Source organism: Cyanistes caeruleus, chromosome 4, assembly GCF_971803275.1.
Source record: "Cyanistes caeruleus chromosome 4, bCyaCae1.hap1.1, whole genome shotgun sequence".
Lineage (NCBI taxonomy): Eukaryota > Metazoa > Chordata > Aves > Passeriformes > Paridae > Cyanistes > Cyanistes caeruleus.
Genome location: NC_141704.1, coordinates 69,286,177 through 69,300,175, shown reverse-complemented (window position 1 = coordinate 69,300,175; position 13,999 = coordinate 69,286,177). Strand labels below are relative to the sequence as shown.

The following is a 13,999-nucleotide window of genomic DNA, read 5'->3' as shown; positions in this document are numbered from 1 at the left end:
TGTTGCTGCTGAATACATCTTCTGCTATACTGCCAATTATCAGAGGAAAATTTAAAATCAAAAGATGTTGTTAAGAAAAATAACCAACATTATTTCTTCTTGACCCTTGAGTGCTAAGGTTACTTTTCAATCTCTTCTATTATTCCTCACTCTCAGAACAGAGCAAGCCTGGTCTTGCTATATCTAATCCAACTCCAAGTGCCATTTCTTTCCAACTCATTTTCACAACTTACACCTCTTTCAGTTGTGACTTTTTTATCATTTGTAGCTTTTGTTTGTTTGTTTCCCTTCAGCCACAGGTAACAAATTCTAGGCCATGTGAAATATAAACCAGATAGATACAGTACATCAGCTATGGGGGTTTGGGGTTTCTTTTCCTTTTCTGGATAGTTACCACAGGTAACAACAATTTCCCTACTTCTCCCACACAAAAACCAGCACAAGCTTCCCAAAAGGCAGTTTTTGAAAAGGCATTCATGTAGGACCATAATTACATGCAGACCAGTGGAACTGCTTCACCAAAGGGGAAAATTAAAGGAGACCAGCTAACCAATAGGTTAGCAAAAGGGGAGCGTTAATGGATCAATTGATCAATTTAAGTGCCAAGTGTCCAGAGAAGCTTTCAAAGGTGATAACTGATTTTAGTACCACTGTAGGGACAGATTTGAATTGTGCACTATAGCAGTGCTGTTTCAGCCATTATATGACTGAATTATTACTATTTCTGTAACAACTTGGATGTAAAACTTGACTCTGGGCTGAATTGCATCACTTAAGGGAATTCAGGAGGAAATAATTTTACACGTTCAATGAAATTAAATGTATTTTGCATTCCTGATGTCACCATTTGCCAACCTTGAACAAATTCTGTGCCAAGCTTGTTAGACAAAACCCGTGCACCGGCATAACCTATGCTGGTATCTTCCAGACAAGGAGAGAACCAGAAGGAAGCCTCAGTGTGCCCCAAGAGGTTTAAATCCATGTGTTCATTAAGAGAGCTGAGGACAAACAAATCAAGGAAATAAATAGGAAGAGAGAGAGGTAGGCTGACATAAACACTTCTGCATAACTCAGGGTATGCCTCCCCAAATCCATATGCAGATACAGTAATTCTAACCTCTCCCTGCCCCTCCCGAGTAAATTAGCAGGTCTAAACTTCAGAGCAAAGAAAACAGAAATCTCCAAAGGTTTCATGGCTTCATCTGTTATAGAGTAATTATACCCTGACACACCAAGTTCCTCAATCAATATTTACTCCTCCTCCTACTGATTTAAAATTAGAAAGCAAGCACCATATCCATAACGCAATGATTCTGAAACCAAAGAGCTAAGACTCTCCTCCCAATTAAAATGCAGCAAGTAGATTGGTTTTAACACTCAGTGGCATTCTTTTTATGGACTCTTATTCCTTCATAGACCACACAGTTATAAATAATCCATGCATAGAGCAATTAGGCATTTTTCTTGTTTTATGAGTTTCAGACCCTATGCCTGTGCAAGTGTCCTAAAGTATTCAAAACCACTACAATGCAACAAAACACATTTAAATCCCTACATTAAGAGTAATTGAATAATTCTGATATTTAATTGCTCTTCTTCTGTCATAGGATTACAGTCCTTTGAGTAAATCACACAATTACTGAGTGCAGACCAAAGAATGACTGTTCCCCAAAGTCATTTTAGACAAGAGCATCTTTAGCACCTCTAAAGGATTAAATGTGATGATCAAGTAGGACACTGACAAATTTGAGGACCTGAAATACTCACACAAACAAAACAGAATGGAAACAACAGAAAGTGACTTCCACACTTTTTATGGTAGAGAAGCAATAGTTTGGATTTATTTTCTAAGACTGATCTCACGTGCTTATAGGATCCTGTGAATGACAAGAGAGTTGGGTGAGTGAAACCAGAGAGAAAACTCTGCTTCAGTGGCCTCACACCAAGACTCACATGGTTCTTCTATTCTGTGCAGAACTTCATGACCCATAACAAGAGTGACTTGAGACCTCACTACCAATTTTGAGTGGAATTTGTGTAATAGCAAAGCCTTCAGAAATGATGCAGCAATTTTAAGCAAAACTAGAAGATTTAAATTCATTCGTTTCTCCATTGAAAGGAAACAGTACTTTGGATATTTGGGGGCAGATTAAAAAGATGAGTTCTGCATCCTCTGACCCCATATTTTGCCTATTAATCATTTTTAATAAGCAGGAGAATGTTACTGACATTACACATTAGAACAGGGAGTCAAGTAGAAGTGGGTGTAAATTACTGACCTAGGGAATAAATCTGCAGTGCTCTGCCACTCCTGTGAGCCAGCTCTTCTGATTTACCTGAGAGCTTCACATTCCAGAAAATTAATACAAGAGGTTTTTTCTCAAATTTTCAAGCCCACTGGCTTATTGTTGATCACGACACAGCATTATTTGTTAATAATCACACTCTGGGCTCACCACAGAATTACAATCACCTAGCAAGAATCCCATATGCAGTTGGATACAATACACAGATGCATTTCTGTTCATTATTCAGAAGTAAATAAAAAAGTAGAAGGACTAGAGTTTCATGAACGCTTGTGTTTCACTTACTAAAACATAGGCAGGGTGCCACTGGGAATATCAAAAGCAGGCATGTTTCTGGAATTACAGCCCTACCTCTCTGAGAACTCTGAAGTGCATGGGTTTATTTTTCTATGCAAGCATTAACCATTCACAAAAACCCATTTTGACAGAACATTCATAGCAAGAGATTCCATATCATAGTAATGTAATGTTCATATGAAGAAATGCTTGAAGCATTTAGGCACTTCATGAAATAACTGAATGAAGCACACAGCGTCACTCAAGTAATTTTTCCAAGTGACTCAAAGGTTGTAGCTCTTTCATAAAATGACTGGTGTCAGAATATGACCAACATAAATATCATTTCTCCTGCTTGTTTCAAAAATCTGCAGTAGCACACCAGAGAATCAGACCCGCACTGCGCCACATCATGACCTTGGGAACAGAAACCAAATCCTGGCCCAGGAACTATTGGTGTTTTGTTAGCCAGAGATAGTGTTCACAATAATTTAAAGCACAAATGGCTGCTAGGAAGAAGAATAGAAGGCAAGGATGATAAAAACGGGGCTGTTTCCCATGAGAAGTCCAAGAGCTGTCTATTACTCCAACAGCAACCTCAAGCTGATCAAGTTCCACAAGCACTGTTTTGTCTGGAGGATGGAATGAATTCATGTCCAACAATGCAAAACTTCCCGAGGAGTTCTTAATAAAACAATGAGGGTTTGGGGCAAAAATAAATAACAGAATAGACTACTTTTTAAGCTAAATATTGAAACAAGGACTTCTTTTCAGAGTGCTTTTCAAATATTCAAGATTTGTTTTGAAAACAGAAAAAAACCCCACTGATTTGTATGTGGTATTTACAATAAACTGATTGAGTGGCAGCAACATTATGTACACATTTGAAACTGTTGCCATTAAAAAAGGGAAATGATGAAATTTAGTTTCAAGCCTTCTCTGAAGTTATTTTTGTAATGTGAGTTAGATCCTTAGTGCATGCAATAGTGGTGGGAGGGAGAGGGGGAAGTTGCAATGTCCGTGGATGATTAGGATTCTTTTTAAAAATGCCGCCATCTGCGTTAATAAAATGTACATACTTTTGTTTTGCTTAGAAACCCTGAAAATGGCATTCATGTGGGCATATTTCATGGCTGGGGCTCTCTAAGATATGAAATAGTTTGCAAAATACTGATCCTCAGCACCATTCATCAGAGGATCCAAACATGCATTAGCTCTTCAAATTAATTGGTGTTGGGAATCTTGCTTAAAACTTCCACAGCAACACTTTCTGTGTGAGGTCTGCCGGGGAAAAAGTTTGCAGAATCATATCTCTTACTTTTCACAATTCAATAAAAGTCCTGCAGAGAATCAGGTATGAATGATCTTATATTAATTATCATGTTCAGCTTTACCTTTGAGACCTGTCACACTGGAATTTAAAATTCATCTCTAAGTATGTGATAGGGAAAAAAAAAGTTATGCATTACCTTATGGATGTTTCCCACTGAAACACGTCCTTGTTCCTTAACTATTTAAATTGACTTCACTTGGGTTCTGTTTTTATTCTTGGGTTTACTATGTTTTAATGGTTACAGGGCTATTAAACTGTGAAATAGCTGTGACCTCCATTTTCCTTTTTTGATCTCATCCATGGAGATAACAAAAGCCGGGTCAGCTCTACTGAAAGAACGTTGACCCTGCAGAGATGCTGAATCCAGGCTCTCCGGCTCCATCTTCTGGTACAAAGGTACCTAAGAAAGCAGTACTCCCCTAGGTAATTTTACCTGCCATAATGTCTTTAATATAGTACAGGATTCCAGCAAAAATGAGATTATTCATAATGTATGACAAGATCTGAGTTGGTGCTTACTTCATTGAAAGACAATAATTTGCTCTCCTCATTTCTCACAGATTTTCCCCATTTCTTCTAATCCCCAAGATATGATGGAATTAGTCTCAAAGATGCTTCCATCTACAGGGACTAGATAAAAATAATTTTGGAATTATATTCAAGATTGAAACAGACTCAAAATAAATCTTAAAATCTTCTGGGATTCACTTACTACAGATGTCATGTAACATGCACAGAGTTTGAACAAATCATTCCAATCCGCACAGGAATAACAGAACCAACCCAAAACCAAATCCTTGACCCCTTAGAATTTAAAATTTCACAGAATTTCTATGGGTTTAGATACATAACTCACATTACAATGAACACTAAGAACAAAACTCTAGAAACCTTTTTCTTGTATATATAAATGCTGAATAATCTAAACTATTCCAGTGCTAAAACAACTCCGTTTTAAGCAAAATTTAAACTAAAACACAGGAAAAAGCAAATCACGTTGTTAAATCTGGTCCAAACCCACCTTGTTCAAGCAGTGTGTTACTTATGGTCTCTTCAAGATTAGGGAGTGCTTTAAGCTGCTGCTGTTCACACTAATACTTGCTTGAAGAACTTGAGCTCAAAAAAGCCAAAGGAGATTGCCCTCAATGCACAAACAGCTCCACTGTGCATGGCTTTCTGACACAAAAGCCAAGGAAATATTAATCCCCAGGTTTTTCAGGATCAGTAAAATTTGGGTCCTTAAAAATTGCAGTCTTGGAGATTAACTTAGGAATTTAGATTTCTGTTAGTCATTTTAAATATTTATGATGTTTAGAAGCACTTGTAACAGGCACCAGTATCACAATATTCCACTACTGCTGCAGCTTCATTTTTTTCTGATATTTATAATTATTCATGATAGGCACCAGAATCACAATATTCCAGTATTGCTGCTACTGCCAAGTTCATTTTAGCAAAGTCAAAGCACTGAACTGTGCTGAACTACACTATTTGGTTCAAAGTTTTCCAAGATGTACAGGAAGAGACTGTATCTGAAGGATAGTTCACCCCATAGTTTCAACTCTTATGTGCCTGCCCAAATGATTGTCACGTGAGCTACAGGAATGGCTGCGAGACTGAAAGAGGAAATGCAAGTGGCTCTCTTACCTGCCTCAGAAAAATTCTTTGTGCTTTGAGGTTTTTGAGTGAAGAACGGCATTGAAGATCACAAAGAGCAGTGATTACTTGATTAGTCCAGGCAGATGTCTACATATTCATTTTTCTGGAATGGAGAATACAGAGTTCTGTAATTCTAAAACTGGATTTCAAGGGGGCAAGGGAGAGCAGAGTTGGCAATATTTTCCATTTGAATAAAGCTTCCATCATTATTTCAAATTACAAAAAAATGATCATTCTTTAGTTATGGCTTCTTACTGTGTGACAATGGAAAAAGCTAGCACAGTAAACCATTTGCAATCAAAAAAATGTAACAGGGAAAACTTATGGAGAGTAACAATAAAAGCACATTAAACAATGGGTGAATGCTTCAATGGAACTTAAAGGAAGAAAGCTTTTAAAAATTTTCTTCTAACATTTACTGTACAGTCACACCAAATGTGAAGATTTTAAGTTCTAGGAAGTTTTGTTGCTCCCTGCTTTCTTCTAGTTTACTGCACAGTGCATTATTTACATAAAACAGAATTTCTTCTGGAAAATTTCTTTCTGTGGGAAAGGCTTGCATGGTACTTCAAAGCCTGAATAAATCAGGGACTGCAGCTTGAACTAACAAAAAAATCATCCAAAAAATTCCTTTCAATATCTGCATTGTATTACCTTATCATGCTACCTGTCTAGCTGAGTTATTCAGGTATCCACACCAGAAATGACAGACAATGTCTCTCTATGATGATGTGATGTTACTTCAAATGAAAAAAAACAATAAATAAAAATCACAGATTAATTTCCCATACAAATGATGACTCACTACTCCCAAATCCTTCCTTATAGCAGGATGCTCACTTCAGTCTGGAAGTCTTCATGTTGCAGCCTGCAGGAATCAGCTTATTTCCTGTCAAGGGCTGGAAAGCCTTACAGGAACTGGTTTTGGTTGAAGAACTTCTCCAAGGTGCTTACCTGTGGGACTTATCCAGGTAAGGGATGTTAGCTCCCTCTTCTTTGAGGTTCAGTGTCCAACCACTCCTACTGCTGGTAAGAAGAACAGAAGAAACATCTGCCCATAGCAAGGACTGCACTGGTGGGCAAAGTCCAAATTCCATCCTTCAGGGAAAAAGAAACAAAGACTGAGGAATTCATGTCTGTTCAAAATTTCATCCTTGACTACTGAAAGCATTGGAAGCACATGTGTATGTTTAAAAATGGAATTGTCCTCATTTAAGAATAAAAATAATTTCATCCCATCACCATTTTTCTTGGTCCAATCCTGAACTGCAGATCCAAACAGCTGAGAAAGCATGGAATAGTCTGCTGGACAGCATTAAAATGAGCAACTCCTGTATCTTCCTAAGATAAGAACACAAATCACAAAGAAAGGCACTCTGAGAAAAAATTTCTTAGAGGAAGACCTCAATTATTTTCCAGCAAGGCAGGTAATATGCATTTGGCTATTTGTTAGAAAAAAAAACAAAAAACAAACCTGTTTTTATACAAGATTTTACTCATATATTAACTATCACATATTTTGCAAAACAAAAAGAGACCACAGCAAAGTAAAATCCCAATTTTTTCCTATATTTAAGCTGTGATAGTATGTCTGAAATGGGAATCCAGAGCCTCACCAGATTAATATCACCACTTGGACCAGAGAATTTGCCATATCCACTTCTTCTGGTTTCGTTCAGTTGGAGCTTCTGTTTGCACAGTGATGATGGCTCTTGAACATTCTGGGATTTAAAGTAGTCCCTGAAGAGATGGCTGACAAAAATATGATGTTACTTTTAAGATGCTTTTTAATTATTTCTACCCTCATCCAGAACCTGCAAACATCTGATCTCCTTCACTATGCTCCAAGCTCATTAAAACTGGAACGCTAAATAAGAATATTCAAAATATTTTGTTTTGCATTGCTAAAGGCACCACTGCAGGTACTTGACTCATCCTTCAGACTGTAAATAAATAAATGAAGTCTAGGACAGGTCAAATAAAGACACTATGTTTTCTGTGTTTTGTTGGGGTTGGTTTTAGAAGACTTAGGAGATTTGAAACAGATCTTTTATTAAGGAATTGTTCCTAAGGGACTTGACTTACAGAAATTAATTTATACTTGGCAGTGCATTTGATTGATTGCAGTTCCTTTTTTTCAAATACAAACCAGCATTTTCACTACCAGGTGTGGTGGTTGGAAATGTTGGGACTGTAGAACACTGCAAGGCTAATTTCTCCTCCAGTCTCCATCATTTTTATGTAGCTCAGCATTTTCTCATCCTTACTGAGATCTGCTGCAAATTTAAAATACCCTAACAGGGCTGAGAGAGTATTGCAACAGTGTTTATCTAGTGTATCATTACAGTTCTTGTTACCCTAATTCCACAGTTCTGAGCAACAACTCTCATTTTATGGGCAGGTAATTGAGCTCTATGATACATGAATTGATTTGCAGGGGAAATACATTAAAACCTGGCTGGAAAAGAAAATTATTCAGGATCTTCACTCTGATTGCCTTTTACAGCTACCACTCTAGGACCACTGAAAGAGCTTACTTTAGCTCATGTCAATGAAGCTACAATTCAGTGTTTGTCCAAAAAATGTTCACATTCTAAAATGAAGGTTACTGTGGTTTCCTGAGTTATAAAGGCAGAATTAAAGATTACTGCAGATTCTTAGATCAGGACCACTTCCCAGCTCAAGAACTATTTAGTGGGAAGAGCCAAGGCAAAAGGCAGCATTCAAGCAAGTGTTGCTGATCAAGTGAGTTATGGGTTCTACATGAAAATGTTAGCAAGGGTGATCCAGTCAGATCTCATGTCTGCCTGTGGTTCAGCACTGCAGCTGCTAACACCCAGAGCACCAGATCCAATCACTCCTGAGGAGCAGGTTTGTTCAAGCAGGCACTGTTGTTTCAGGACCAGTGAAAGACAGGACAGAGACAAAATTGATAGTACTCCCTCAGTGCAAACAGAACTTGCCCTGCGACAAATTTGCTCCTCTCTGGCCCTACTTTTAACATCCCTGCTCTCAAATTCCTATTTTTAGCAGCTTCTCATAAAAGGCATTCTTACTCAGAGAAGTGAATGTTAGAAGTGTTCATTTGAATGAAGCAAACAATTAAGCAACATCTTCCCTAAAGTGATTTTGTAAAAGTTATGGTTTAGTTTTCTTCCTAATTGCTTGGAAAAATCGGATTGGCGCAGGAAATGGGAAGGGTTGGCTAAAAGGAGTCAGCTGATGGGAAGCAGCCAGTAACTCCTGCTGCTGCTGACCTGCTGCAACTCCCAGGTAAGAGGACAAGTGCCTCATTTGTAATCAAGTCTATATAAAACACAAAAGAAGCAGAAGGACAAACCTGGTTCATAAAGGCAGCAGTCTGTGACCAAAAGCAGCAGAGTCAGCAGCCAGTGTTTCACTCCTGATGAGAGCCCACTTGCAAAAGTTCCACTTGAGTACCTGCTGCAGAGCAGAGGCTGTTCTTCATTGATGTGTCAAACCATGACAGCCATACTTCTGTTGCTATTCAAAGAACAGGGATAAACTCCGGGGTTTGTTAGGTTTTAAATAGTTTCCAATTTCAGGCCTAATAGAAGGCAAAATGGAAAATATCACATGTAATAGGACTTAAAAATAGAAATATGGAAGAACACAATGTTATACTCATGTTATCTATTACTTTTTTCAGCTGAGCAAAGTCTTCACAAACACTATAAATACATATCTTTTTCCCCCAATGAAAATAATAATAAAAAAATCTGTCTTGTAACCTGAAAGAAAAGAGATAAAACCAAAGCAAACCTGATTCTTGTAAACAGAAAATGTTGCTTAAAAATTGAGTTTGGGGAGCATAAATATTTAATTGCCTTGAGCATGTCTTAGGAATTCACATTTACTCAAAATAGTGTCAAGAGCAAACAAAACTGCAAAACAATCTCTTTTAGTAGGAAATACCTTGTGAGAATCAAGTGTTTTCTTATCATCTTTCACTGTTTCACTTGATGTCTGAATCTTCTAACTCCAACTCCTAGAACAGCATCAGTGGGGGAGAGAGACAATGAACACTCCTTCTGTTATTTGACTGACTGCAAGGTTTTGACATGTAGAGTATTAATAAAAATAATTTATTCTCACAGGGTTTTGTCAGAATAACAAGCTGGTAGCTTTAAATATGGTTAAGAAAATTTTATGTATGTTAGGAAAAAACAAACAAAAAGAAACATTTGCAGTAGTAGGACAAAACCATCATAAAAAAGGTATATAGCAGATATACATATTTATATTCATATATATATATCTCCAATTTCCCAAAGCATTGCTCTAAGAATTAGACAAAACTGGCTACAAAATTCAGATTTTTTAGGTTATTTATTGACTGTAAAGTGAATCCTGACTGACAATAAATATCACTGGGGAACATTAATTATTAAATATACATTGTCCAATCTTTAACAAATCAACTTTAGTAAGAACAGTTTTAAATCTAAAAATAAAAACAATTTCCAAGACACTTATTTTAAGTAATTGCACTAAGAAATAGTAAGACCTTATATATAGTTAAATGACTAGCAGCCAACTCACATCATCATAGTAAGAATAATATATATGTACTGCAATTTTAAGTGTTATGACTTCAAGAACTTGTAGTAATAACCAAGCATTACTTGCTAAATAACACAAAATTTGTCTGATTAAGTCTGTTTAAAAGAATATGCAATGGGAATAACTAAGAGCTGAAATTAATGGTGTTAGCTTGTAAAGACAGAAATTTACTTCTTACAAGTAGGAAAACATGCAATATATTCCTATACTTAACACATGTTCGTAGTACAGACATTCCTGTTAATAAATTTCAGGTTAAAATTGACAAATGTGACATGTTCTACTATATGGAATTTCTTCAAGTGACTGTTGTTCCATCGGACAACACAAACTAAAAAATGTCCTGCCTCTCAGAAATATTATTCTGTTTCTACTCTTTACTTTATTTTTTTATTTTTTTTTTCACTTTTAGAAAAACACAGATTTTTTTTTTTTTAGTATTAGAAAAATATAGGACAAAAACAAGGCTTAAGTTTTAGATAGGGAAGAGAGAATAAGGAGATGCTTTATAAGCTGAAATATTTTTCTCTTAAAGCTATGGAGATGGACAACCATGTTCTGAAAAAAACTCCTTTAATTCATGACAGAGTATATTGGGAAGCATGGAGTGTTCAAAGTGTGGATTTTGAGTAAAAAGTAGAGTAATTGTGATACAGTGAGGCGCTGGAACAGAGTGGAGTGAAGATTTGAGGCCTTGAGGGCAATGAGAAAACTGTTTTCCTGCGAAGCTCACAGAGACAGATGAAGAGGACTCATGGCCCATACACACCTCAGAGTGATGTGAAATGGGAGGAGTGAACTCATGGCAGATTTCCGGGCAGCTGGCATCAAACAAATAGAAAACTATAACAGAAATATTTTTCTTGTGAGAAACTCCATAGATTAGCAGAAGAAGATTTCTGTTTCTATACAAACACTGATAAAGAGACTCTAGCAAGAATTGGGACTGTTTTAAACACCAAAGTTCCAAAGTCTTTTGTCTCTATCTTGTCATGTGAACAAGGGAATGCTGGGTAGTGCGGGATAAAAGGGTTTTCTGAAAGTTTATTCTGGTGTTCTTATTCTTGTAGTTTTGTGAATAAACTTTCTTTATTCCTTTTAAGTTTTAAGCCTGTTTTGCTCTTGCTCTAATCCATATCTCACAGCAAGAAATAAGTAAGTTTTCTAGTATTTTTTCAGTTACTGCTTTAAAACCACGACAACTGTGTTTTCACCATCACGTCAGATCAGCTCTTGGACTCACAGCTCACCGCAGACCTCGAAACAGGAGGCAAAGATCTGCACCACTTGGCCTTTCAGAACTTCTCACCCATCTATGACCTTTCTGGGGCCAGCTTCAGAAAATGGGGGGGAAGCCATTCCAAGGAACACGACCAAGGAAATCACACAGCACTCGGGACTTGTTCCAGGCATCAAATTTTTAATGGATGATGTGAAGTAACACCGAAGCAATTCCTGTCCACAGAAAAAAAGATTTCAAATGGTTTTGTCTCAAGGACAATCACTGGAGGTTGAAAGTTTCTGGGGCTGAAAGTTACATGAGGTCCTCAACACTGAGCAATCAATATCCCCACAGTCTAAACTGTGAAATTACTACCTGGGCAAGGAGAACATTTTCAGGATTTGCAACTCATCTCAAAGCCTCAGTAGAACTCAACCAGCAGAATTCCCCTGAGATGGCACTGTGCTCTGGAAGCCCTCAAATACTCACTAAAACAGACTTGACTTTCACTAGGACAGCTGCTCATGAAAATCTGGGGTAAAACCTATGGGAAGTGGCCATGTGCACGCATATTCCTTCTTCCCACAGCAGGCACAATCAAATCCTCCTTTGAATGGCCTCCAAGTTGAGCAGCACTCATTGGCACAGCCTCTTCTCCCACAGACAGGCCAGCGAGCAACACGGCAGCGCCAGCCAGGTGGGCAAGGACAAGAGAGAGCAGATGCCAACAAGGCTTGGAAGCTGGGCCAAGGGAGGTTTACGCTGGCCATTGGGAAGAACTTGTGCCCAGCGTGGGCCATCAGATACTGCAATGGCCTGACAGGGGCTGCTGGAGTCATCATTGTGGCACGGGTGCAAGGCAAGCCAGGCCGCAGCGCTCGGGCCCCGCTCTGCTGGCCATACTTGCCGCCATGGCTCCCAGCTTGGACTCAACATTCTCTCAGGGCTCTCTGCAGCCAGGGCGTTCTGTGCTTCTGTGACATCACAGCCTCTGGGGACGGCACGCTGGCTGGCAACTGTCCCCAGCTGTTGCTGCGCCCCAGAGCCCAGGCACAGCTGCTCGCAGAGAGACGCCCAGAGCCTCGGTGCTGCTGGCAGAGCACTATGGCTGCTCACGGCTCCTCCGCGCTGCTGCAGCTTTACGTGCTGCTGCTCTTGGCCCATCCCCTCGACCCTGTGAGCAAACCCGAGAGGAGCACGGGTGCCTCTCCTCTGGTTCTGGAGGATTTCGACCTGGAGGAGAAGGACTCTGCGCTCCTCTGGTGGGCGTCCAGGACACTCCTGCTCATTGACGTGCTCCTCATAGGAATGGCCATGGGATGGGCCCTTGGAAGAAGATTTCAGAGACGCTGGGGAGAGGTGAGGCAGGGGGTGGGGGGTCAGGGGCAGGTGGGATGGGGAAGACCTTGAGGGCCTCTTGGGCACCCTTTGGCCAATGCCCTGCGGCAGAAGGGGCCTGAGCTCCTGGCTGGGGAATGTGGCCCAGGGGCTGAGCTCCATGGACAGCACCAAGCAGAGGCGGCAGAGCTCTGCCTGCTGCAGCCTCTTCCCCGGGCCAGCCCAGCCCAACTGGGCCCGAGTCTCTGTCTCCCAGGCCAAAGGCAGCCCCACAGGTGCCGGCCCCGCTCTGCCTCTCTGCCTCTTCCATGGGGATCCCTGTGCTTTGCCTTGCAGCGGAATCTCCAGAGCCCTTCGGGCCGTGCGGGGCCCCGCCGCCATCGAAGACTCGGCTGTCCCACCAAGTTGATGCAGCTGCTCAGGCAAAACCGTGACCTGATGCGGCTACACCTTCGCTACAGCTCTCAGCCGAGGAGGCCAACCACCAAGACGGCGGCAAAAGAGGGCAGTGACAGGAGACTGCGCACCTCCCCACAGCTCTGACCTCCAGCGTCGCGCTCCGTCTAAAGAACCTTACGGGGAACGGGTGACCAGTGCCCAGCCCAGGCACTGCGACGTTCCCCACCTTACAAGTTAGCCACACCCCTGTTGTTGTTCGATTCCCCACCACGTTTCCCCCAAGAAGTTGACCTTTCCCTTAGTGTTCAGTTCTAAACAGTTGAAGCATTGAAGTTTCTTAGCCTTAAGATTCTTACCCCATAGTCTTCTAGTAACGTTGGATTGTAGATTTTAGAAGTAGTCAAGTGAATAAAGTTCACATTTTCTACACGTTGCTGTGTCATTTTCTTGAGGTTGCACCTGAGACCTGGGGACTCCTTGAGAGATGGCTTTGCATGGCAGCTCCAGACTGCCTGCAATGGAGAGCCCCAGTGCCCCAGCAGGCTTTGCAAGAGCACGGAGGGCAGCGGGAAAGAAGAAGGTGGCCAATATTCACCTGCCTCCACCTTCCAAGGAAGCTTGCAGTCAAACCCTGTCTGCCCTTTAGGGGGGACCCTAAAGGCCCCGGCAGGCATCACCATGGCCCCAGGACGGGGGGCTTGCAGCACTCTGGGGCACCAGGAAAGGAGCAGGATCATCCCTGGAAAGCTGTCTGGAGACAAATCCAGAGACGTCTCCCCTGGCATCCAGGCAAGGGCTGAATACAGGCAGGCAATTAGATCCACAGGCTGCCTGGGCTATGGCACCAATCAGTCCTGCTTCATAGATTTCGGGGGGCGGGGT

At 40.5% G+C, this 13,999-nt stretch overlaps 1 long non-coding RNA gene across 2 annotated transcripts; it reads right to left on the bottom strand.

Annotated features, from left to right (window-relative positions):
* Positions 1–1,810: 1,810 nt before the first annotated feature.
* LOC147653735 (uncharacterized) lies at positions 1,811–12,314 on the bottom strand. Of its 2 annotated transcripts, XR_015285754.1 has the most exons (11): positions 11,756–12,314; positions 11,402–11,613; positions 10,928–11,001; positions 9,511–9,583; positions 8,915–9,142; positions 7,191–7,326; positions 6,817–6,915; positions 6,529–6,672; positions 6,229–6,314; positions 5,563–5,677; positions 1,811–5,091 (listed from the first exon to the last, which is right to left on the bottom strand). It is a non-coding gene; the product is annotated as an uncharacterized LOC147653735 (long non-coding RNA). The 2 variants fall into 2 exon arrangements; XR_015285755.1 differs by lacking the exons at positions 10,928–11,001; positions 11,756–12,314.
* Between the last annotated feature and the right edge of the window lie 1,685 nt (positions 12,315–13,999).